Here is a 26,003-nt window from a genome sequence, read left to right as displayed (position 1 = left end):
CCTGTTGGTGTCAATGCAGCATCTCATACCGTGGTCCTCTGAGGTCCCTGATACCTGAGTGCTATTAAAGCTGTAGCTTAAAGCAGTCACGTAAGGTCTTTCAAACGTGTCTCCTGTGTGACTGGAGCCACATTTGACCCAGAAGCAGGGATTATAATGGTGAAACTGTGTAGAGACAGATTGTGAGATGGACAATAGCAGCACAGCTCCTGACCTGCTTTTCCCTCAATCCAGTGCCCACCTGTGAATGCCATGGGTAGCACAGGCGGGACAAGGGGCAGCGGGGCACTGGGAGGGAGGGGGAAAGCGGCAGCTCAGGTGAAAGGAAAAGGAGGGAGGGGAAGGAAAAAAAAAAAAAAATCCCTGAAAGTGTGGGTGAATTGCTGCCGTGCTTATTTTGCACCGTTTATGTGGGGAGAGGGACTTGTTCTTCTTCTTGGTGTTGGTGGTTTATGAGTTGGAGTCTCGCCTCTGCAGTAAAGTGCCAAAAGGGAGGCATATACACGTTACCAGGAAATCATTAAAAGCGCCAATAAAGGGCTCATTGCTCACACGTGGGGAGGGTGGGAGCGAGGGGAAGCACTGTCACCGTGTGGGTTGAACGGGGGCTGAAGGTGTTTCTGTGGGGAACAGGCCAAGGCGGGGGGCACTAGAGCTGGTAGCATTAGTGGGGTATGATCCCGCTCTGTGGGCAGAGGAGGTCCATGGCAATGCCTGGCCCAGCGGGGGGGGTGGCTGGAGCATCAGGCTCATTGGTACCAGTATTAGGGGTGTTGGTGGTGGATGCTGCACAGCGGGGTCCCTCCCTGGGGAGGGAATGCCTCACGCCAACCTCCGCACCACGGACAGCCGAGTGTGGAGGCTGCAGGAGACGCAGGCTCTGTCTCTCCTCTGTTTCTCCTCTTTTTCATGCTTGGAGCATCCCCGCTGCTTCTGACCAGGTTGGGGGTGATGGTGAAGAGAGCCTCTTGTCTGTCGCAGCCTCAGCAGTGATGGCAGGTGAGCCTGGGACTCCATGGCAGGAGCTTCTCCCCTCTCACCTTTCCACTTGCCCCACGGCTGTGTGCACGGCGACCCTGCATGCTTTTGTACCACATCCCGAGGGCAGATGGAGGCAGGCAGGGAAGTGGCAGATCCCTCGCTGTCCTTGGGACCCTTCCAGCCGCCACGGGCAGTGCTGAAACATGCATGAGCCATCAGCAAACTGCTAATTGCCTGGAGCAGGAGCAGAGCAGGACAGGAGCCGTCCCTTGGATGGGTGTCTCAGTGCCGCAATGGCTCCGGGGGTGGCACAGCTCGCTCACCAGCTCAGTGGCTCCTCTGGGCACAGTTGAGGCTGGATATGATGAAATCCAAGGGCAGCGCTCTTTGCTGCTGGCTTTGTATCCAGGGAAGGGCCTTGCTGTGTGGAGCGCAAACAAAATGCTTAATTTACAGCCATTGATTTATTGTGCCGCTTGCTGAAATGATATTAGAGCTGGCTGCAAACCGGTTTGCATCCTCTGACAGTGAGCTCCTGTAACGCCAGTGTCGCAGGAGCGATTGCTGCTCGCTGAGAGCGATGCCCGCGGGAGGGTGAGAAATGCCAGCTGCAAGCGAAAAGAAGGGGTCACAGCCTCAGCTGGCGTAAGGCAGGGTAGCACCGCGCCGGGCAGCGTTCACCCAGGTCCGGTGCGCTGCGGTGGAGGAATCTGTCCCGTTCTGTGTATGGGGAGAAGTCCTTTGCATTTGACATGATGCACTTGCAGGCTGTGTGCGGAGAAAATTGGGTGTAGATCCTTTTTGCTGGTGGGTATTGAAGAAAAATACTGTCCTAGATGCGAAGAAATCTGCAGGAAGAGCAAGTTGCATTTCTTTTGTGCGGTAGTACGGAGGTTTTTGTTCAGTAGAGGTTCTCTTTATAGGGTTCATGGAGGGATCTGTTCAGTCCATGCCTGTTCATTGAGCTGCCTGCTCTGTATTGCCAGTTCTGCCTGTACATCGTTGAGGGAAGGACTCCGTGGGCAGCACTCTTTGTTTCTAGTGCCCTCATCACCGTGCCACCCTAAACCTCTTGGCCACCACGTGCATCCAATTTAAATAAGAAAAAAACCCCACTGTGTGTGGCTGGTGATCAAAGGTAGGGAGCTCGCAGCCTAACAGGCATTTAAACAACACTTGAAATTCTCGTTGATCTTTTATCATTGCTGGCTGTGCCTGCCAACTCTTTGGAAAGCTGTGGTCTGTGTATTACATTTATTGTGGCTCCATTTGTGACAGCTTCTTGGAGACAGAGAGGGAACTCGTGGGGCAAACACTGGATGGTGGCCAAAGAAAGGCAATATACACCAGGAAGATGCTACAACTCATTCAGTGTAATCGTAGCAGCAGAAAAACATTGGTGGGAGAAAAGCTTGCTGAAGTCAGTGATGAGAGATGGCTTGTCAAACACAGTCCAATTTTGAGACGGTTCCTTCTCCCCCTCCCTCTGTGGGCGGCTGCGCAGGTGTATGGACCTCTGAAACATGCTCTTCTGTAACATGCCAGATTTGCTTTGGATGACTGTGTAATGGGCTACCTTGGAGAAAAATGATATTATCCTTTGAAGCGCTCAGGGCTGGATTGCTCAAGGGAAGTCCTTGAGGAGCAGCTGTGCTCCCTGAGCATCCTCACGCCAGCGAAACCGGGGGGCTGCACGGGGGGACGTGGCCGGGGTGAACCAGAAATCCCATGCTGGCAATGCAAACTGGCGACAGCTCAGTTCCAACAAACTCAGCCCGGGAGTAACTGCCTCTCGCTGTCTCTGTCTGGGGCTGGGAGGTCCTGGAGGAGCTGATGAAGAATAACAGCTAAGTGTTAGGGTGTCCTTGGTGGAGAGAGGGGGCTGGAGGGCAGGCAGACCCCTGCCCTCGCCGCCTGCCTGTTGCCTCTCGCCTTGCATAGTCTATGCGGCGTGTTCAATCCAAGTGCGGGTGGATTTATCATCTGGGCAGGATGCTACCGTGGCGTTTAGCCCTGCAGACCTCAACTGGGTAAATTAACTCCTTGCCCGTCCTTGTCGGTTGGTGTCCCAGTTGCTGCATGGGGGAGCAGGGCAGGCACCAAAGTGTCTTGTTGCCTCCTGCGACCCAGCATCAGCGGATCTCCAGAAACGCCTCCCTCCCCTTGACGCCTGTTCCCTCCTCGGGAGAGGCAGGTTCATCAGGCGAAGAGGCTTTGCGGCAGCAGGGAGCCGGGCTGCCGTGGGGAGAGGATTGCCTGGCGCTTGGCTGCGCCGTGCGGGCTGCCTCTCTTCAATCTCTGCCCTGTTAAACGGGATTGGCTCGTTTGGAGCAGGCAAAGTGCCCTCCGAGCACATGGGCATCAGTATAAGCGGGTGAGGCCGCCAAGCCATCATCGCTGATCATTAAGTGTGTTTATAAAGGCCAGGCCAGGAGCCAGGAGGGATCCAGTCCCGCTGCTGTGGCTAAGGCAGCGGCGAGGGGATGCAGCGTGGGAAATTCAGCTCCCAGCCAGATGAACGCTTAAACTAAAAATGCCTGATGCGCGTCGGGTCCAAGGGCTGGCTGGGTGCCTTGCTGGCCGCAGCGTGGCGCTGGCCGCCAGCGGTGTGCTCCGTGGGCAGGGGGACAGGGGTCCCCTCCCTGGGGACAACTGCTTTGTCCCTGCACCGGCCCCGGGGTGGCAGAACTGCCACTTGCTCTGCAGCGGAGGGATGGGTCTGGGGACAGGAACATCCTCACTGGATGCTCATGTGCAGAGCTGTATGATGGCTGGGTGCATGCAGGCGATGGGTCTTTGACAGGAGCGGCCTTTGCAGAATAATCCTTCCTCTAGCGTGGACCGTGTTACCAGGATATTTAAAAAAAAAAACCAAAACAAAACAACAAAACCTCCACTAAATGAATTGCAAGAGACTTTGCAGCACTGTACAGAGGCCAGAGCACACCAGAGGCTGCGGGGATGGCGGCGGTGCCCGGGTGAGGGCTCTTTGGGTGGGCAGCACGCAGCGGCGCTGGGGGTTCCTGGGGGAGCCGAGCGTGGCTGCTCCACACAGCACGTGCCCTGGGAAGGGGGGAGCAGGCACGGCGGCCAGTTGGCCGGCTGTTGTCACGCCGCTGTTGACATCTGCTGCTGCTGAGGCGAAAAATGTGCTCCACAATGGGCTCTCGGCGCCGCTCATCTGGGCGGAAAAGCTCTGAAGGGAACCAGCACCTGCGCTCGGAAGTTCATGAACTTGCTTCGGTTTTAGTGCTCCTTCGGCCCAGACAAAGGCCAGAGCAATTAGATGTGTCGATGCTGGAGGAGAAAAACCCCAACCTTGGCAAGAACAAAACCTTTCCCCACTATCTTGCTCCTGGGTTTTTTAAAGGGACCAGCGGCAAGGGGTTTGGGAGGCTGGGAAAGAACTTTTGGAACAAACCCACATGTTCACATCACCTACTCCATGTGGTGTTTGACTGTATCGTGGCATTCTCCCATCCCAGCCCCAGCTGAGGCTGGAATTAGTTGTGGGCACAGGAGAGGGAAACGGCGACGCCAGCTTTGCTCCTTGACAGAGGAAGGCTCTGTCTGGAAAAATCATTTGGCTTCAAGTCAAAGCTGCCACTTGAACTTTTGGGGACTATTAGTAGAAGCTGAGTAAACACCTCCCTTCCCCTCTAAGCCATTATTTTCTAGTTTATTTGGGTACCAGCCAGCAGCAGAGATGCTGAAAATACTGCAAGGTACGAAGTTGGGTTTGCGGCACCATCAGAGGCAGAAGGCAGTAAGAAACCGTGTTTGAGGAACATCTACTCTTGCAAAACTGCCCACCTGGCTGGGCTGCTCTGAAGCTGTTACTAAAGAAAGGGCAGCATTTGTCGCTTTGCTGGGCTTGTGGCACGAGTAATGGAAGAACCAGCGTTCCTATTAGGGCTGAATGCTAAATGGAGAGCAGTCTTATGGAAAAGACTCTGAGCCTGTGGGGTTTTTTTTTTGTTTTGTTTTTTTTTTTCCTTCCTTCTAATGCTAATTTCCAGATTTCTCAGTCTCTGCTTTCTTGGCTGTGGTCTGGGTGGCTGGCTTAGGAATGGTTAGATTGTTGTAGCTGTTTGAAATAATTGTGCCTCGGCTCTTTGCCAGCCTGAGTAAAATAATCCCCTGTTACTTCGGTAAAGGACACGGGTGTTTATGGGAACCTGCTGCTGATGCATCCCCTGCAGCCCAGAGTGCATGCAGCATCCCCAGCTGAGCTCCTGGAGGGTGTTGGCCATCATCAGAGAGGGAACAAGTGTCCTGCTGTCCTCATGGGGACATGGCTGCACTTAGAGGAGCGGTGGCCATGACACAAGGTAGCAGAAATGAGCCTTTAGCCAGTGCAGAGATCCTCTGCCTGCCCAGTGTGATGTGCATACTAAGTACAAAGTAATTTCTTAACTCATTCAATAATGGGAAGAAAAGGTGTTGGTCTTTTTTTTTTCTTTCCAGCTGTGACTGGCAGTGGAAATCAAATGCTGCTTCTGTGAGGAGGTAGCGTGGCTGTGTGCTGAGCATCTGCCAGTGATGGATGGTATTCGGAGAAAAGGTGTCGCAACCCATCACACGCCTGAATCGTGACAACAAAGGGTTTCTTCTTCCATGCCTGTCTTCTCCGCTCTGGCAGGGTTTGCACACATCATTCCTGAGGTTGAGCTCATTCATGCTGGAATAACTTACAAAGCATCAATGTACCACAGGGATTTAAACTTCTCTTCCTCTGCAGCCTTAAAAGGAAGGAGCTAAAGGCAGAATACACAAACTGATGAAAATTACTGATTTTATTCACTATTTTTACCACATTTTTTTTCCCCGAATAAAATTGGATGTGGGTAATTTAATAATCTTTAAGTATTCTGGGCCAGAATGCAGAGCTGAAATGTAGTCAGTGTTCAGCACTTTGGAGCACTACGCTGTATTTCTGGTGTCTAGGGACTGTTTTAGGATTGTAACTTTAGTTGATTAGACAATTGGCTCCAACACATTGTTTCTACCTTGTTTACTTCACATTTTTCATAGCGATTTTTTTCTGCAAACAACATAATGTAAGCAGTCTCTAGTACGCTATTTACTAAGGAGCCGACTTGCAGAAATGAGGCTGGTCCTTCCCCATCCCTGCCTGGGAAGTTAAAGGGTAGTATTTGATGTACTCGAAGTGTTTGGGGATTGAATGGGGCAGAATTTCTTTCATGGAATGGTTCAGGTTGGAAGATCATCTAATTCCACCCCCCTGCCATGGGCAGGGACACCTCCCACCAGCCCAGGTTGCTCCAAGCCCCGTCCAACCTGGCCTTGAACACCTCCAGGGATGGGGCAGCCACAGTTTCTCTGGGCAACCTGGGCCAGGGGCTCACCGCCCTCAGGTTAAGGAATTTCTTCCTAATAACTAATCTAAATCTACCCTCTTTCAGTTTAAAACTGTTACCCCTCATTTTATCGCCACAATCCCTGATAGAGTCCCTCTCCATCCTTCCTGTAGTTTTCTGGGTGATACGGAGTTTTTCTCCTAGTGCCTTGTGGGACACCAGGATCTAAACAAAGCTGTAGATCTCCTAATTTGTGTTAAAAGAAATAGATAGGAAAATAAAATTAAAGTCAGATACTGGTGTTGCCATAGGTCAGGCTGGACAGTGGGTGTCAGGCAAGTGGGCTGATGAGTTGGGAATCCAGGACAAGTGACTAGCCCAATTTCTTGGGCTCGTAGCCGAAAATCAAGTTACCACTTCTTCACTCCTCTTGCTTGTGCTGTGTTTTGTCACTGCCGCTGCTGCAAAGTGGTGTTAAATACTGCTGCTTCAGAGGGAATGGCTTGGCCTCTGCAGGGGGCAGGTAAAATATATGTTCTTCTAGACATGCTTGCTGCCAGCCACATTCCCTGAAGGTGGGACATTTGTTATTATCCCAGGAAGGTGAAGGATGTGCTGCCGTGAGATGTAATTCACCCTGGCAGAGGCCTCCTGCCAGAGCCATCCATCCCTGCGGCACGGTGGAGGACGGAGCACAGCCCTTGGCTGTGAATAAGCAGACTGAACCGTCAGCCTCTTCTGGGTGGCATCGAAATGGTCCAGTGCCAACGCGGCGGCTCCGTGCTGGCAAAGGGGAAGGGCTGGCTTTGGCTGAGGTGACAGGAGCCAGGGGTGTACCCTGATCTACCTGGCATGGCTGGTCCTCAGAGCCACCCCCACTGTCACTGGAGCAGGGGCTTGCCATGGGTGACGGCAACAGAAAACGTTAAGGTCAGGTTTCATTGGGACAACTGTTCCCACGTGTCTAAATTGCATTTTAAAGCGGGGCTTAAATGAATAAGTAACCTCAGCACTCTTGTTCCACAGTAATCCCCGTGTCTGCTTGATTAGTGGATAGGAAAATGATTAACCGGAAGATAATTTCCCATCATTTGGGTTTTTTTTGAAAGTCTGGGCCTGTGGATAATCCTGACGCTCTCAAGGGTGAGCAGTTTCTCATGTCCTTGAGAGTAAATGCCAAACTGCTCAGGCTTGGCTGCGGCACTGCCTTTATTTGCCAAGGACTTCAGAGCGTGCCTGAAGAACAGAGCAAGAGGGAAGAGGGAAAACAGAAAAGTAATTCTGACATGCTTTAGTATTCCTGGCGGTGCTGCTGCCATCAGCTGTTCTATCAGCTTTCACAGCCCATGCTATAATTAAGATCTGTCAACACTGATAAAAGGGAGAACATTCAGTCAACTAATTAAGTATCGCTTTAATACTCTAATATTTAAATTCAGGTTCCTAAATCAGCAGAATAATAAAATGTTTTATGTCTGCTTAAATGGCAAGGGAACAGAATGTGAATATCTCAATAGTGGATTTAATTATCAATCCGCCTTGCCCCCGCGGAGCAGAGCGGATCTCAGCGCCGGTGAAGTGGAACCGGGATCTCTGCCGGCTGCGGGAGGCGAGTGCAGCAGCGCGGAGCCGGAGAGCGGGTCCCCGAGCCAGAGGGAGCCGGGTAACCCCAGCAGCACAGCTGGGGCGGCGAGGGCTTAAAATAAACCTGAGGATGCTCTGGAGGAAGGGAGGTGGGCTGGCTAAGCAGGGACCTGGCTCCTGGCGCTGAAAGGAAGACGGGAGTCTTCCCGCCTGGGCTCGCAGCCTGCAATTCTACGCTGCCGCTCTTCGTTTTGTCAGCAGCATGGTGTCAACGCGCAGGGACACCTTCCAGCTAGGAACGGAGGCAGCCGGGGTGTGCGGAGGGCTGCATGCATCTGCCCTGCCGTCCCCCCTTCGCAGGGGTCCTTCCCCGCGCTGGCTGGAGCCGTGTCCTGTGCTGCCACCCCGGCTGGGCAGCAGGGCCAGAAGGGCTCCGCTGAGCATCCCTGCAAGACAGCTCGACCTGCCCCGCACTTGCAGATACCGTCTGTGCTGCAGACGTATCCGTGCTACTTTGGGCTGGAATTGTAGCTGATGGTGCGTTTCTCTTGGGGTTTTTTTCAGTCGATTGCTCCTTGGGTCGTAAGTTGCAGGCCTTGCTCAAGCAATAAGTCTGGATGAGATGCAGATGTTTAACTGCAGTGCTGAGAGATGCCTCTTCGTCCTTTCCAAGTTTGCTGTGGTTGGCGACGGCTCTGCACTCTGGGGAGGAGGGAGCGATGCGCAGAGATGGCTCAGAGCATTGAGGGCAGCATCCGTGAGTTGGGATGCTTAGTGTGTCATCCCTGGCTCCAGATACGGGAAAAGAGCTGAGCAGGGAGAATTGTATCTGAGCTGGACCAGGTACTGAGTTGAGCAAATGCTTCAGCAGGGCCTGGCTTCAATATTACCTTCGCTTTGTCCTTTTTGTGTTAGCTTTCTGTGAATATTTTAGTGAGCACGATTACAGGCAGGAGTGTTCATGGGGAAGGGAAATATTTGTTCAAATTAATCTCCAAGAGGACCGCAAACCTTGATATTCTAAGGATTTGCACTAGAAACTTGATGGTGACTGCTGTATTCATCCTGGCAAGAAACAGGAGCAGCGGATGCCATTAAACCAAGTGCAATTTTGCAGTTAGGGTAGCCGTGCTTGTAATGAGCTGGTTGCTGCTAACGATGGCCATGGTCTGACTGCGAGCTCTGGGCAGGCAAGGATGCCGGGTCCGGAGTTCTTTAAAGGCCTGAAGCTTGAAAGCTGTTCTCAGAAATTATGTGGGATGGAAAAAGGCTTGAAAAAAATCAATTTGGAAAATCCCAGTCTGTTCACGCGTAATTTGCAAAGAGAAAAAGAGGCGAAGTTCATCAAGGAAATGAATCATTACAAATGATTTGTTCAGCTGTTGTAGGGAGATGATTTATGAATATCGACCCATTTGTAATTGTGAATATCTCCCTATGGAAGCTGTGTACCGTATTGTGTTAGGTATTGGAAATCGACTGAAAAGTACCTTTTTTTTTTTTTTTTTTAATAATGCAGTTGCTCCAAAAGGCTTTAGTCAAGATTGCAGCCTTCTTCCGTTGCACTTTTCAGACGTTACTGTATGAAGGAACACTTGGTCCAAAGAGTTGTCAGAAAATACTGTGACTTCCATTTTACAACAGGGCCACAGAAGTATGAAATGACTTGCCCAAGGTCAGTTAGAGTCTGTAGCAGACTTTGGGGAAAAAATCAAAGTTGACTTAGTCCAAGTCAAATGCTTTGGTTTGCATGAAACAGCCCCAGAGCAGGAATTATGGACAGTTAGTGTAAACATTATGTATGTCTGCTGTAGAAACCTCACCTTTGCAAAATTGAGGATTTTATCTGAGTTTTGAGGAGGTGGTGTGAAATCCTGTGTAATTTGCCATCTCTGTAGGAAATGGAGCGTGGGTCACCTCCAAACAGCAGCTCAGCTGTCAGGCAAGCATGTGAAGTTGGGGTGGATGAAGTTGGGATGCCGTTCTGCATCTCACCTGGAGGTTAGGCATGGGCACCTGCAGTAGTTTGAATTGGGCAGCTAAGGAGAAAGCATCTCTAGAAGAGAAATGCCACAGAGAATTCACAATACAGCGCTGGTGTGCAGCTCAAGGGTTATTATCCTTTCTCCTTCTCCTGATGGCTTCATGTCGCAATTATTTTGTGGGTGGGCTATTGCTGCTCTTACTGTGCGACTCTGGCATGTCTACTCCATAGCAGGTGATTTTCTGTCCGTGCTGCCCAAGTGTTTCTGTCCTGAGCATGCCACTCTGTAAGTGGAATGGGATGACCAGCAAAAGCGTAGGGTTATTTGTTTTAAAATAGAGAAACGTGGCAATTTCATAGCCTGCAGTTCCTTCCTGACAACTCATCCTCCCGCATCACATTGCAGTGAGTGACAGCAACCAGAGGCTATTCATAAGGGTGGCATCTCAGCATGTAATAATCATAATTACATGAAATAATAACTATCTAAAGGGCAGCACGGTGAGTGACAAGCCAGAGAATATACCTTGACACCTGCCAAAGATGTACTAAACACGCACAGAAATTTTCCCCAGGATCCTGTCACTTTGTCAACTAACAGAACCAGCCAGAGTTAATAAAATTACTCCAACAAAGTCAAGCAGGGCTTTTTCCCTTGCTGTCAGAGGCTCGCTGCTCTAACACAGGTTCACAGAGTCACCGAGGAGTTTGATGTAGGTCTGGCAATGCTTTTGTTGTTACTATTTCTGGCTGTAATTAATGGGAGAAGTTCCTCTGCATGGAGTTTAATCTGATAATTATTAGTGATAATAATAATAATTGGTAAAGTGGAGGTGGCAGCAGGCTTTGGGGACCTGGCAAAAATACCCTGGAAAGGTTTGACGTTTTCTTTGCTGCTGTTCCTTCTAATGTTTAATTCTGCCTGTGTGTAAGGGTTAGAGTCTGGGATGGGGAGTACCGCGTGGCAGCTGATGGCAATTACAATTTTTATCCTGATGTGCAGCAGCAGGTGATCTTATGCTGTGCAGTGTCTAATCCTTTCTGTAAAGCAAACATGGAAATTGTTTGGACAGACCTCCTTCCCTGGAAAAATGGTTATGGAAGGACAGGAAAAGGGAGTGTGTGTGAGCAGAAAATGTGTGTAGATAAAAGATGGACCGCTACAACTAGAGTTAAGGGTATTGTGTGTCCCACAGGACTTGATCTTTCTAAATCCTTTGCAAGTTATCCCAATCACCCTTAAAATGAAACAAAAAATGCTCGCTGAGTGCCACAGCTTTATGGGTGAGTGCTGGGCTCGCTGCCCAAAGGTTTCTGGCTTGTCTCCCTGGTTGGGAGCAGATATTCCCAATCATCTTGAGTACCCAACAGAAGTCATAGTGTTTGAGGTGAGCCTGTGCTCCCCTACCAAAAGCGTGAGGAGCACAGTTGGAATGCAAGATGCTGAGCTATTTTTTGCGTGGCTCCTTAATTATATGCATTTTAGGTGACTCTTCAGCACTGTTCTCTGTTGTCAGTTTAAAAATTCCCACAGGACAATAAAAATAAATGGTAGGACTATTTTTTTTTCTACATGGTGGTTAGATGTGGTGTTTGACCACATCCTGTTATATTCCCTTATACGGTCCCTCAACTTCTTGGGCTCCTGTACCTCTGCCTGTGTGTCCTCCCTTGGCTTGTATTTAGGTACAAGGGGGAAGAGCACTGTGCCCATGCACTGCAAACACAGAGGCGCCCGTGTCCCCGAATACGGCTGTTAGACATCACGGTTGTGAAATAACACACAGGGTGAAGTTCATACGAGAGGTTTATTTATACTCCTGGCTGGATGCACCAGTGGTTTCCATGGGAATGGGAAGGGCTGCACGGTAGGACGGCTGCTCTTATTGCAGATGATAGAGAGCTAATGGGGAGGGCTGCAGCCTCCTTAAGCCCTTGTTAATCCACCCCCCGGCCAGCTCCTCTGCCGTACGCACCGCTGTGCCACGCGCCGCTCGGGGCAGGGACCGCTTACGGGCAGGTCGTGGGTCGTGATGCGAGAGATGGAATTTTTAGGAAACAAATGGATGTTCCCGTTGCAGTGAAGGGGTAAAAAATAAATTTCCTTTGCAGCCTTCTGGTGATTAGTATTCTGGAGAGTGGAGGTGAGGAGGGTTTTTTAATTTATTTATCTTTTTATTTATTTATATTCCTGTAATGAAACTGCCACGGGGGAAAGCAGAACTGCGGGCGGAGTTTGCTGCGTTGTCACCGGGTCTCACTCCTGTGTGGCTGCACAGAAAACCCAGGGGAGAAGGCAGGTGAATCCCACATCGGCTGCAGAGTGCTGGTGGAAGTTGTCTCCCCTCTTGAGAAGCTGCCGGCCAAATTCCGCTCCTGGTGCACATTCCCTGCGGGCTCTTTCCAGACCTGCACCACGACCTGCCCCATGCTTGGTTTTGCAGGGAAAACATCCCAGAGGGAAGAAGCGGTCTCAGGTGGCCATGCGCTGGACCATTCCGGCAACCCTCCTAGCAATTCAGCATCAGTAACACCTCCCTCCCCTCTTGACTGCCTTAACAGCTTTTAAAGGACAGTACAAAATTGTCTCTGCTCCTCGCAGCCACACGCTGTGGGCTGGTGTGCTTTGGAAACATGGGTGCTGTGTCCATCCCCTGTCCCAGGTTGGGCTCCACGGAGGGGTCGGCGTGACTGCACAGCATCCATCCCTGTCCCGCAGCCCTCCTGGCAGGGGGGCAGCTGCACCCCAGGCTTCCCCGGATAGCCCTTGGTGGGCTCTGGGGCTTTGCATCCCTGAGACTGTGTCAGCCAGAACAAAAATCTCAGTTACCCCATCATTTGCTCCGTGGGCAATGATTTCTGGAAGCGTGTGGGTTTCCTGGGAGCCGCTGCTGAGTGCCATCTGCCGGGCGAGGGGCTTTGCTCCGGGGGCTGCGGCGTGCCGGGAAAACATCCGTGGGGAGACGGAGAGATTGGCAGGGAGAGGCCGAGGGCTGTTAATAATACAGTAGGTGGGGGAAAGCGGAGGATAAAACACTCAAAAAAAAAAAAAAATTGCATTCAGACAACACAGATGACAGTTATTTTGATTTGTAAATGTCTACCTAGTCGGAAAAGCTGCCATAAATAATACCCGGCTGTCAGCCTGGCCTGATCCGCGGGCTGCGCTGAGCGGGGCTGCGCTCAGGCGTGGTACCGATGGGGGGCTGTATTTTTCACAGTGTATGTACAGGATAAACATACGCTCTTCTCGCACATGTTTGTCATTGACAAATCCCCGCTGCACCTGCACTATGTCATTACCGTGTTCAGTCACTTGAGTCTTACTTCAGAGACAGAGGGTTGTTGAATTTTTTTATTTTTTTTTTTTCTTCCATAATTTTCCTTCTTGTCCCTCAACTAAGGCAGGAAAATCCCTTATCCCGCAGCTCTGTTTTTGCTGTAAGACAGATTGGGTGTTCGTTTTGGGTTTGCTGGAGCAGCCAGCAGTGGCGTCAGTGCTGGGTGGCAATCTCTGGGTAGCCCGGCAATGCTCCGCACTGCAGATTTCTCCTCCCCAGGCTGGGAAAGCACATAAAACCGAACCATTTCCAGGAAGATACTTGGCTGTTGCCAAGATTTCACCTGTTTTGTGGATAAACAGAGCACTTAAATCTTCAGGGCTATCAATATTTATAGATTAATCTGTTTGAAGGCCAAGAGGGAGCATTTATCATTATCCACTCTGCCCTCCGTAGGCTGCAGAACAGCATCAGCCTGCTGCAGCCCGGCCCGGCAGCCAGTGCCTGCGGGCACTGCCAGCGAAATCGTATCCGCCATCGATCCTGACTGCACTTCAGGGTATGAGCATCAATTTCTCTATTGGAACAGGAACCAGCAACGAGGGCAGGCGTTTCCTTGGTGGGATTTGTCTGAATTTAGGGTGTCTACCAGCCCTTGATGTGCTGCGGGAAAGCTGCCTCCCCGCAGGAGCATCCCACGTCAGCACAACGGGCTGCTTGTCGGAACGCTGCTCCGAGCTGCTGACTCTCTTCCCAGAGAGCAGCGACAACCTGCAGCCAAAGCAAAGGTGCTGCCTTGTGAGGACCCCCTTGGTTTTGAGTACCCATTTTCTTTCCTCGATCTGTTCCTGCACCTCACATTGGCTCTCTGCTCAATTTTGGGGCTAACGACCGCGTCCGAACTCCCACTTCTCTTGTCCGGTACAGTAAGAGCTGAGCCAAAGGGCTGCCGATGCACTGGTGCTGTAGGGGGTCTGCGCCCAGTATGGATACTTATGGAATAGAAATCTAACATCCACTTACTCTGTGTCATACTGCAGCCGTTGCTGCTCCAGGCTTTATTTTTCGGCTGCTGCCAGCCCTTTCTCTCTGTTTGTTTTCCTTTTTTGAAAATTTTATTATTATTTTTATTTTTTACAGTCCTTTGCTGGACTGTAGGCTTTCAGGGCGACAGTCATCTCTTTTTGGTGTTTGTTGATGGTACGTACTGGGGCTGTTGGGTATGTCTACAAAGCACACAGTCAAATGAGCTTGTGTTGTGTTAAAGAGAAATTTCAGCCCCTTCCAGTTGTGGTATTCAACAACATCAGCTGATTCCTGAAATGGCTCCTGAAGGCACTGATCAGCGAGTTGGATTTATGGTCAGGTAATTGGTGAGAAGGAAGAGAGAGAGAAGAGGATTTTTCCTTTTCCCCATCAACTGGGAAACTGGCTCAGGAACAAGCCCAGCACCCGCAGAGACTCACCGTAGCTCTGCTGTGACCTGTGTTTGAAATCCCAGAAATAAATAGCTGAAAAGTCCCCTGAAAGTTTGGGGAAACATTTGGGGGCAACCCTAGATGGATTTATAGCTTCCCATCAAGAGCTATGTGAAATTCATGGCTGTGTATGGCTTTGTCTGGCTATTTGACTGAATTTTGCTGTGCATTCTGGGCTCAGAGAGATTTGCGAGATAAATTAGGGGGAGGCGGAGTCTGCAGCTTGAACTGGGTGCGATGTTCACATACCCTCAGGAAGCAAAGCTGCTGGGTGCTTTACACAGCTGGGACCTCCAGGCTAATAAGGAAATTTCCCTGATAAAGATGCACGGATCTTCTAACAGTCTCTTCTTTCACGGTGCAAATCGCTACCGGTAAATGCCACATCTGAACATGCGTTTTGCACTGTCGTTGACTGTCCTGCCCCGTCTCCGCTGGCCAGCCTTCCCGGGATCGCAAAGCAGAATTTGCTGTTAAATCAAAGTGCCTTTTTATTTTCTTTGCTCCGTGATTGATACATCTCATCGCGTCAGGGAAACTATATATAGCTTCTCCCTACTGGGAGACGCAGTGGCTGCTCCTGGCCGTGTCACCTCAGGTCAGATTAATTAACCCTGACATCATCCATTTTCGTGGACAGAGATCCCATTCCCCGCTGCCTGTAAACAGCAGCGGCTCGCAGAGGGAGCGCGGGCAGGCGGCAGTGGGGAGGCTGTGTAAACACCATCGGTTCGCGCCGCCGAGCCAAGGCATTCCCAGTGCCTACTAAAAAAGCGCAGAAGCCAACTTTTCATCTCCTTGTTTTTCTTAGGGCTTAGCAAGGAACCAGTAAGTTTGCAGCAGCTCTGATTACAAACATTTGCTCTTTTCTTTAGCCCCCGATGACTCTGCCGTTGGCTCAGTGACAGCCTTTATCCAGTGTCGGTGCTCCAGCCCTTCAACAGCACTTCAATGGCCAAGCTGTCCCCTGTGCCTCGTAAGAATAGCGAGGCTGGGGTTCCTTTGGGGGGGCTGTTTCGGCGGCCGTGTCGGGGGGGAATTTGGCGTGGGGGGCCAGGAGCAGGCAGGTCAGCGGAACGAGGGTCCGACCGCCAGCTCTGGAAGGCTGCAGTCGCTCTCCCAACCCGCTGCAGGGGTTAAGGCTACAGGAGCAAAGACAAGCAGCTGCTCCAGCTCTGAAATACCCATTTGTCTTCAGGAGCCCTCCAGCGCAGCTGGAGCCGGCAGCGTTGCTGCTGGGCCTCTTGGTTTAGTATTTTTCTAACTTGTGCCGCTCATCCTTACTGGCATTGAGTGGCCTTACTGGCATTGAGTGGTCTCTTTTGAGAGCAAAATAAAACGCGTGCAGTTGCAGGGGGGAAATTGCTTCAAACATCACCTTCAGGTGAGCATTGTTCTCAAGGGAAGTGGTGGAGTTGCCATCCCTGGAGGTATTTAAAAGACAGGTAGACATGGTGCTGAGGGACACGGTTTAGTGGTGGTTTTGGCAGTGTTAGGTTAACGGTTGGACTCGATGATCTTAAAGTTCCCTTCCAACCCAGACGATTCTATAATTCTACGTGTGCAAGCATTTAGGAAGGGTGTTTTCTTCCCTTCCCTATCCCCTTCCTACCCCTGTCCCAGATCCTCACTTCCCAAGCTAAGAGCCTGCTGCCCGTCTGCCCCAGCCCCGCTGGCCAGCAATGGCCCGTGCTCTTGCAGAGCCCAGCACACCGCGAGCACTGGTGCTGGCGCTGCTGAGCCGATGCTGGGGAGAGCCTTCAGCTGGAGGCACTGGTGGGCTGGGGAAAAGTGGTGGTGGTGGTGGTGGGGGGGCATTTTTCAGACTCCAACTGTGACCTATAGAGAGTTGAAGTGATCTGAAGTCTCTGCAAAGTGTGTCGCATTTTTTGGACGTGGTGCCTTCATCCTGTTGGTCCTATACCTGCCTGTGAACTGGTAATGGGTGGGAGGGGGGATTTTTTGCAGTCTAGTGTAGATTATCATCCTCTCAAAGCCAGTGGGATTTTCCATTGATTCCTATAGGACCAATTACCATGTTATGGCTGAGCTTTTGTGCGTGATGTCCCATATTTCTGCTCAGCTTTTTAAAACTTATTTTTCAGTAACAATTCTGGAGCTGAACATACGGATATGAGGGAGTAAACCCCGTTCTCTGTCTTTAGGGCCCTGCATTGACTTTACTCTTTCAAAGGAGCCCCCGCCTGGGTAAAGACTGAAAACACAGCATGCTCTTTCGAAAACTGCATTGTGCTTGCTGCATTTTGGGACCTCATAGTCTAAGACCCATTCATACTGCTCTAGTCAGAAAAGTAGCCAAAAAGGGCTTACAAATTAATGCAGGACACCTCATCACGCTCGCTCTTTTCCCCTTTGCGTGGAGGCTTTTGTGAGCCCAGTTCTTCGCAGAGTGATGCAAGACGCACAAGACCAAACACCGAAGGGCTGTTCCTCTTCAGCTTTGGGCTCTCCTCCATTGCTCTGCTGTGATTTTTTTGCTTTGCTGTCTCGGTGGTGTCATCCCTGCCGTGAGCTGGCAACCGAGACGGCAGTGAGTCAGTGGGAGTGGGAGGCAGCTGGGCTGAGACATGCCTGGTTGGTTCCTCCTGAAGCTGTGAATCTGCAGGACGGTTCTGAGGTCACCCCTGTGTTTAGCGATGGAGATGATGATAATTTCCCAGGGCAGCAGCTGGAAAGGCTCTGTGTGGGTCCGGTGGTGCAGGATGTACGAGAAAGAAGCAGGTTGGAGGTGGGGGCAGGAGGGACGCAGTAAGGTGAGTGTGACAGACATGCTTCTGGAGAAAGAGCATCCAGCTCCAGTGCCACCAGCCCTGAGCATCCCACCTTGCCAGCTGGGTTCATGTGTGTTCTGGTCTGCAGGGAGGGAAGGAGGCAGATACCCGATGTCCCAGCAAACCTTGCCATGCAGCCAGCCCTGGCAGGTGTTAAAAAGTCAGACTGAGACAGTTTTCAGAAGTTTGGGCAGGTGAGGCTGGGATTTAGGAGATCTGAGTTGGTTTGCTGACTTAGCCCCGGCTTGCGCGGGTGACCTTAGGGTGGCTCCTGTAGCTGACCCTGCTGCTGCCATTACTGAGCTTTGGCTTGAGACTTTCAAAAATAAGCATTGCTGCTTTTTTTTTTTTTTTTTTAACTTGGAGCACAAGTGCTTCGGTTTTATTAGAAAATACTACCGAAGGATGGCAGGGGGAGAGAGCATGAGAGATTAAGTCTACTCATGGACTGGATCAGAGTATGATATTTTGTCTCCCACTGTGCTACCAGCTGTATAAGACGAAAGTGTCAGAAATCCTGCAGCAGGCAATTACAGTCCGATGGCAGGCTGCCTACCGCCAAACCTCGGGTACTCTGCTCTTGGTTTATCTCCTGAAAGAAGGAGTCTTGCTCCCAAAGCTCTTTGCCTTTTGCTTTCTTGTTAAAAGTCTGAACTGCCTTCGTGTCCCTCAGTATGACCCTCGGAAAAGCTGGGGGGAAGCGGGAGGGAGCCTAGCAGCGGTGCTGTGCTGGCCCCGGGGAGGGGACGGGCTGCTGTCAGCCCAGAGTGTTCCCCTTCTCGTGCCTCACCAGCATCTTCCTTCTCCTCATGCTGTTGCACACGAGATTTATTTCTCCAGCCTCCACAGTATGCATTAGCTCTGCATTTTTCTGGCAGGAATATAATTTTGCTACTTCTTGCCCGTATTTTGTGAACTTCCCCACACCTGTTATTTTTCTTTTATTTCTCTTTGCAACACTTTTCATTCTGGAATGATCTGAGCTTAATTCCTGTATCTTTTGCTCTGTGCTCTACTTTCAGCACATTAATAAAAATAACTTAAATTGTACTAGGCTACAGACAAATCCCTGTAGTATCCCATGAGTATCTCCCTTCAAGCTGATGCGTTTCTAGTCCATATTTTTCCTTTGTTCATTACTCTTAAGGCAGCATTAAACAGGGACAGCGGTGTGTATAGCTGAGCCAGATTGGAAGCTGATGAGTAATAAAAAATTGCTCTACGTTTGTGAAATGAGGAGTGGGGTAAAATAGCCTAATGTTGTGAAAACACAGCTGTGAGGAGAGGGGAGGGCTGATGTTAATGTCGGTAAGTACTGAAGGTATCAATGCAGCGCAGCTCGGATGCTGTGATCTTCGGATTAAGCGAATCCTGTCTGTTGATCGCTGGCTGCAAGTCGTTGTGGTGGCGCAGAACCAGCAGCAGACGGGGCGGTGTGACCGCGGGTGCCGTACCGGGGCCAGAGCAAGGTGTGGGACCCGGCGGCTGCCGGGGGTACCTTTGCCATATGTGTGCGCGTCCCCCATCGCCCAGCTGCGGGCAGGAGGATGAGCCTTACGCTGGGAAAAATTGCTGTTGCCGCGAGAAGCGCGGAGCGTGTGCGGCTGATGTACCGCGGGGAGGGCTGACGATAACTGAAGGTTCATTAGCAGTTGCCTCTAACTGCAAAGGTATTTACTGCACTGTCTACACAGTGCCGAAGTCGAACCCTGCAGATGATTCCCCAGCAGGACTTGTGGCAGAGCAAGCTGCCTCTTAAATGCCTTGATAGTAAAAAGCAGAGCTTGGCTAATTGCCATTAGTGCGTGCCCTAGGAATACCTTGATTAGTCTCCCTGGCCAGTGCCCCGGTGGCACTGGTGGGGACCAGCTATCCCCATCTCTCCTGACATCACCCTCTCCTCAGCAAGAAACCAGCACGTGTGGTCCCTGGTGGGCTGATGGGGGATTGCCACCAGGCTGGGGGGGGTGACACGCTGCTGTCCCCCTGCTCTGCAGGTGCTGGGTCCCTTCAGTGCCACCTCTCCTCGTCCCTGCTGCCAGCATGAGCTGCGGCGGCTGCGGGTTTTGCTGATGAGCTGGGGGAGAGCAGGGGAGTGATGAGCCCGTGCCACCGTGAGAGCTGAATGCATTTGTCAATCAGCATGTTTTCTTTATTTTTTCAATGTACTTTGCTGAAGAACTATTATACATAATTGGTTCTGGATTACTGCACAAACCCCATTCAGATAACACTTGTCACCTTGGGAATAGCTAACGATACATAACAAACCAGCAGCAGCGTGCTGGGGCTGAAGGGCTTTATGTGCGCGTATGTTTTGTCTTCTTTTTGTTTTTAAATGTGTCTTGAAGAATAAAAATACACACATATTTTAAGCAAGCACTTCCTTGCACAGATCTGTTTTGTTTTAAAACATCAAGTGTGTTCCTTTAGCGGATCAACATTATTGTGTTGCTCTTCTGATGCGGTGCCAGTTATGTTTATTTTTTTAGCTGAAATTATTTCCTCAACAGATTTGCTTTTGAAAGGACACTGTTCGGTGCGTATCTTGTTTAAACCTAAGCTCATCTAACTACGGCTCTGCTCTTCCCGTAGATATCTTGCAGATAGGGAACCATATTAGTGGAAAGCAAATGCTCGTATCCAAGCCATCTTAGAAGTACATCAAAATCTGTATGAAACAGATTTTAAGCAAATGAACTCTAAAATCCTGGGTTTGATTATCTCGGAGAATCCCTGCTGAAACTAATAAGGCAGCATCATGCAAAAGACATTCTAGGCTCAATATTACCAAGTATTAATTATTGTTATCTCTTTGCTGGCTGATAGCAGTGGTTGCAGCCCTGCAATTTAGCTTTCCAGCAGAAAGAAAGGTATCGGAACAAAACTAGAAAATAAAGCTGGATATAAACATATCAGACCTGAAACAAAAGCTGCCGTGGTGCATTGTGGTTCCTTCCCCAGACCACAGCCTCTGCTTTAGGAAACTGGCTTTAAAGCCATCTGTGCTGGAGAGCAAACTTTGCCGCCGCTCCTCTTGTAGTGGCTTTTCTCGGAGGGCTGCGGGCGAGGGGAGGCCACGGGGGCAGGCGAGGGAAAGCCCGAGGCCTCTTTTCAAGTCTACCACGTGCTCACCAAGAAACGCAACTTGGATGACTTTGTACAACAGTGACATCTGGTGATACCCATCAATATTTACTGTTTCCACCTGCTTTTTAAGAGGGTGGAGTTAGAGCCTGCAGATTCCTTATTACTTGAGAAGTAAGTTAAGAGCGAAGCCCTTGGGTTTGACTGGAGACCTGCCAGGGCTGCTCCTGGCAGCCGGCTTGCCCGGTTTGGTTTGGGTATGGCAGTGCTACAGTCTGCTGGTGTTTGGTGGGCAAAGGCTGGATGCAGAGGGATGTCACCGGCAGGGAAGGGTGCTGCGCCCCTGCCTGTGGAGCGGGTTGGGTGACAAGCTGCCCTGTGCTATTCGAGTGAGAAGAAGGGGCATAAATCTCTGTGACTCCTCTTGGGCCTCTCTCGCATCTCCCGTTAGTGCATCCTGCTGGGCAGGGGCTGCCGTCCCCGCTGCAAGCGTGTTATTCTCATTGCAGACCTCGAGTCCTAGTTAGGCCTTACTTTTATCCAAACCTGTTCAGCCTTTCTAATTATTAGGGGAAAACTGTTCCAGTACGATGGAAAGTGCTCGCTATTGATGAGAAATACTTTGCCGATCTCTCTGTCAACGCTCCAAAGTCAAATAGCAAAATGTTAGTGGAAGGTGTACGGTTAAAGCCGCGGTTTATTCCCTGTGGGTCCTTCTGCCTTCAGGGGAATTGGCGTGGGCAGGTTGTCTGCTGACCACAGCCGCCTTGCAGCAGGGGAGAGAAGAGGGAGAAGAACCACCGCTTCTGGTCTCCTTTCTTCTCCCTTCCTGAATGTCCCGCAGGAGGTGGTAACGTGCCCTTCCTCTTTCCTTACTGCATATGGCCTCTCCCTGCCCTGCTGCTCAGTTTGCATCCAGGGATGTGATTTGGGGGAAAAGGGCACGTTTCCACTAAATGGTGGTGGATGTCGTCATCACCTGGAGGTCTATATGCCGTAGATTTGAACGTCACCTCTTTTTCTTTTTCCTTCCCAGTATTCGTGCGAATTAAAGCGATTCAGAAAAAGAGGTTTCTACGGGTTAATTCAAATACATGGAGTGTTGGGAGGAAATCAGGTTGTTCCCCCTTCAAGGGATTAGAAATGGCTTTAGGCCTAAACCCTGGCGGCGCATCTCGACCACCTCCCAGGATCAGTGCTTACGTGAACAGGCGATGCCTGCTGTTACCTCTCTTGGGAAAACAGAGCTGTGCTGCTGCGGCAGGGACCGGGTACTCTCCTGTACTGCATCAAGCATATAAATGGTGCTTAACAAAGAACTAATAAGAAAAATGATGGTCTGAATGTGCAAACATAGGGGACAGAGGGAGAGGCCTGTACTGAGCCTGAATTAAATTTCTTTAATATTAGATATTATACATGGGCACTAGGCAGTGTCAGTGTGATTGTTCCATACCTGTTTCTTTCCAAAGGATGGAATATGAACTAAATCACCCCTCAGAGAGTAATAGCAAGATAATGTTTTCACAGCATTAGTCAGATGCTAAAATAACAATGCACTTTCTCTTCTCCCTGGTAATATAAAACCAGAAACAACAATCAAACAGAGGGGTAACACCTTATATGCTGCTCAAAGAGTTTTCTTTCAGTTTTGGAAACTTTGGTATAATTGAAAGCAGCAGCCTCTGCATGTATTTCCATAAAGTCCTGGTTCTCTTAAGGAAATCTGTACCTCTGTACTGCTTTCTCTTGGCTTGTGTGTGCCTGGAGTTTCCGCTGTGACACGGTTTTACATCTTCACAAAATACAGTAAATATTCCAAAGCAGAAACTTAGGTTTGGGTGAATTAAAAAGCAGATAATCCCCACAGTCTCAAGAAGTGGGAGACAAGATATCCCGTAGGTAAAAACCATGGCACACATCCTTACAGATGGACAAGTGGTTTCAGAATCTTATTGAGAAACCAGACGTATGCACCTTGTTCAACACTCTTTAGTTTTTAAGGGACAGTTTATTCAAACCCAGCTGCTAGAATTTGGTAAAATGATTCTGTCTGTGCTGTTCAGACCACACTGAATAAATCTGTGGTGCCAGATAAATTGTTCATTTTGAGAAAAGGCGTATTCTGCCTGTGCTGCTGGGATGGAGAAGGCCGACACACGACTTGAGATCATACTGTCCAAGGACTGAAGAATTAATGCAAAACTCAAAGGCAATTTTTTCCCCATTGATTTCAGGGAGGAAAGGATTATAACAACCACGTCACAGGTTTAGGATATAAAGAACAGCCAAACAGCTCTGACACTTGTTTTCTGTTGGGCTGTGCTGGTCTGCTGGTAAGGTGGGATGTGGGGAGACAGTACGGAGGGAGTGAATTGACAGTGACTATTGGGAGTGACAATACTGCAGTCAGTGGGGCCGCACAGGTATAAGACGTAGTTCAGGCCCTTAGGGCTCCCTTACTGTTTTATTTCTGAAGTAGCAGGAGGACAGGGAGTGCTTCAGCAGTATTTGGTAGTGGCTGATCCCTCCTTCAACAGGAAACTGCCACTTCTCCCCTGCTTGTGGGTAATGATGAGTATTAACATACTAAAAGCAATTTCCCTTTTTTGCGAAAAGAAGTGCATGTGGCTGGAAAAGGACGTATAGCGATCCGGCAGGTTCCCCATAGAGACTTTCTTGCGAGTTTTCTGCAAGGGCCAGAACCTTCAGGCTTGCTTAGGGGACAGCGGGGGAGACAATCGACGCTGCCTCTTTCAACAAACCGCTCATTTATACAAAGTCCATCCCGCTGCGTGCTGTTGAGCGTCCCCTCAACTCTGGTTTATCTCACTGGCTCCAGCTTGGCTGTTCTGAGCTGGGGTCGAGGGGCTTTAGCAGGGCTGCCCCAAAGAGCTCCTAGCTTCATGCCCCTGGGTTCCTCTACCATCTGTAGCACCCAGGGACTGTGACTGGTTCTCTACTTGTAACCATGTGCCGGGTTCTTCTTGGAAGCCTCCAGAACCTGCTTCTGCTCCTGGGAAGCCGGGCCTGTCCCACAGCCTGCGCCTCCCCGTATTTCATCTCCCTAAACCCACCGTTCTGCCAGAAACCAAAAGTTCCCTCGTAGTCCCTCAGGGATGCTTATTGACTTTTATGGTCTTTAAAAGACCTCTGCATGGATTTGTAATCATTCTACGTGTACACCGAGCGACACTAACATAACTGGTAATTAATTTGTTTTAATTGTTTTTATATAATCCCCGCGAGCGACCTCATGTTTTGTTTTGCATCTGTTATGTTTCTGACTCAAATTTTAATGCCTTAATGGGAACAGTGCCAACTGCTGTAACACTGAGCTATGAGCAATCTCCTGGCACGCTTCCAGTCCTTTATTGTGGAACTAACTATACAGCACTGTAATTTAACTAGCAAAATGTGGCAAATCACTATTATTAATAACAATAAATCTATTTCTGCAGGTTGACAGCATTAAAATAACAAATTACTCTGCAAAGAAAGCTGGTAATTTTGGGTGCTTTCCACTGCGATCATTGCAGAAGTGTAATATCCATTATTAAGAGCCCTTTGGTGTCTCATGAAGGACCTGTTTGCACATGACAATGCATCATGGTACTTACTATGGGGGAGGATACGGAGGCCTTGACCATGGCTATTTCAGCAATTCATCATTTTAATTTAAATGTTAATGGCAGGATGGGGCAGGTTAGGGAAAATTGTCTGCCTTCCCCCCTTTTTTAATAATCCTGTCTCATCCAGTTAGTCAAATCTTAATGCCCGAGATCTTAATTTCTCTTCCTCTCTTCCCTTCCCTCCGCTCTCTGTTGCTGTCTTCATTCTTGAATCCACAGTGCCCTGCAGCGTGCGAGTCCCCTGAGGTTTAGCCGAGTGCTTGATTTGTGCAAGGCTTCAACCGTGAGAGCAATGCCCACCAGACACTCATATTTTTAAAAGAGTTGGCAGCTGAATGGCCACAGCCTGCCCTGGGTTGCAGCAGCCCAGTTGCTGCAAAAGGACCAAGCCGAAATCATAGAATCAGAGAAGGTGGGGTGCGGGGAGACAGAAATCACAGGTTTAAGATTACTTTCAGGCTGAAGTTCCTGGTGGAATTCACATACGGCACCTGGAGGTTGTCCTGAAGGGGTTGTCCGCATCCAACCCCATCCAATCCCCATCAGGGGAAGCCTGAGCAGTAACCCTAGTTCTGTGTTGCCCTTGTGTGCCGCAACCCTAATTTTCTACAGCCTGACTGAAGAAAGCTACATCAACCCCTTGGCGTCTAAGCAGCTGTAAGCGGGAGTGATTGCGAGGGGAACGAAGCGTGTGTGCCGGCTCCTCGGGGTGAGGGTGGGGAGATGTGGGCTGTGGGTGGTGAGAGGGAGGTAATTGAGGTTGCGATAGGGAACTGGTGACTGTATGGGACTTGGGGCTTGACTGACTTAACTGCTTATTTCCTTTGTTTCCGTGCTTTGCGTTGGCGGGATAGGCATTCTAGTGAGCCTAAATGGGAGTTAAAATATCACGGAAAAGAGAATACTGGAGTATCTGCCTCATAAGTTGCAGGCGCCGAAACGTTCTTGTATAGTCTGTTCGTAAAGTTACTGTTTGTCTAAGAATTTATGATATACCCAGGGGCTTTATTCACTTTTTGGTTGTTATTTCAGGGCCGTCCTTATCCAAAGCGACTGCAGGTAATGGAGTGGTGGTTACTGGTCATCGTCTCAGCCCCTTCGCTTGTTTGTAGGGCGGGCAGAAAGCTTCAAGGTAGCATTTATGTAGGGGGAACGTGAGACAGGAGTGTCTGTTCCTGCTGTTTCTGCAAGCTGATGAATGCGTTCACTTGCTCCATAAGCTCTCCCAGCAGAAGTGGGTAGGTGTTGGTCTGGACAGTGGTTGGAGTGGAACCGTGCTGGAGACCCTCAGAATGTCTTCTGCAGTCTGTCGTCTGCTGTCAGCTACTCACCAGGTGATGCCAATAAACTCCTCTGCAACTTCAGCATGGGTTACTGGTAGTAACTCACAGCTCTTTAAAATGCAGCCTTGGGAAGAGCAGGATATGCTTAGAAGAATGTCGAGAAGAAAGGGTGCAAGGTGGTAAGGTCACAAAGAGTAAATTTGTGATGTGGAGATAACCGGATGGAGAATAGTAAGGGAATGGAAACAAAAATATTTGTGGGGAATGAAATTAAAAAGCTAAAGTGCAAAGATACCTGGTTGACAAAACTACCAGAAATGTCAGGCACAGGGAATCAGGGATGAGACTATGGTCCAGAACCTGGTCACCGCCTGTTTGCCTCTGCACCGGTCTCAGGGAGCGTGGAGTCAGGGCGCTGGAAGGTCTGTTGGGTGAGGAGACTGGCACTGTTTGCTAAATGGTGTTTGAGCAGAGCAGTAGCGAGCGTGAAGAGGGAGCTGAGACATCTGCAGGTCTACTTGTTGGTGCAGCTGAAGTAGTTGCCGTGGGGTGGTTTGCAGCGAGCTGCCATGTTCCTGCT

Source organism: Charadrius vociferus, unplaced genomic scaffold, assembly GCF_000708025.1.
Source record: "Charadrius vociferus isolate BGI_N301 unplaced genomic scaffold, ASM70802v2 scaffold326, whole genome shotgun sequence".
In the NCBI taxonomy this organism is placed as follows: Eukaryota; Metazoa; Chordata; class Aves; order Charadriiformes; family Charadriidae; genus Charadrius; species Charadrius vociferus.
The sequence above is the reverse complement of the archived record's forward strand: the minus strand, read 5'-3'. Positions refer to the sequence as shown.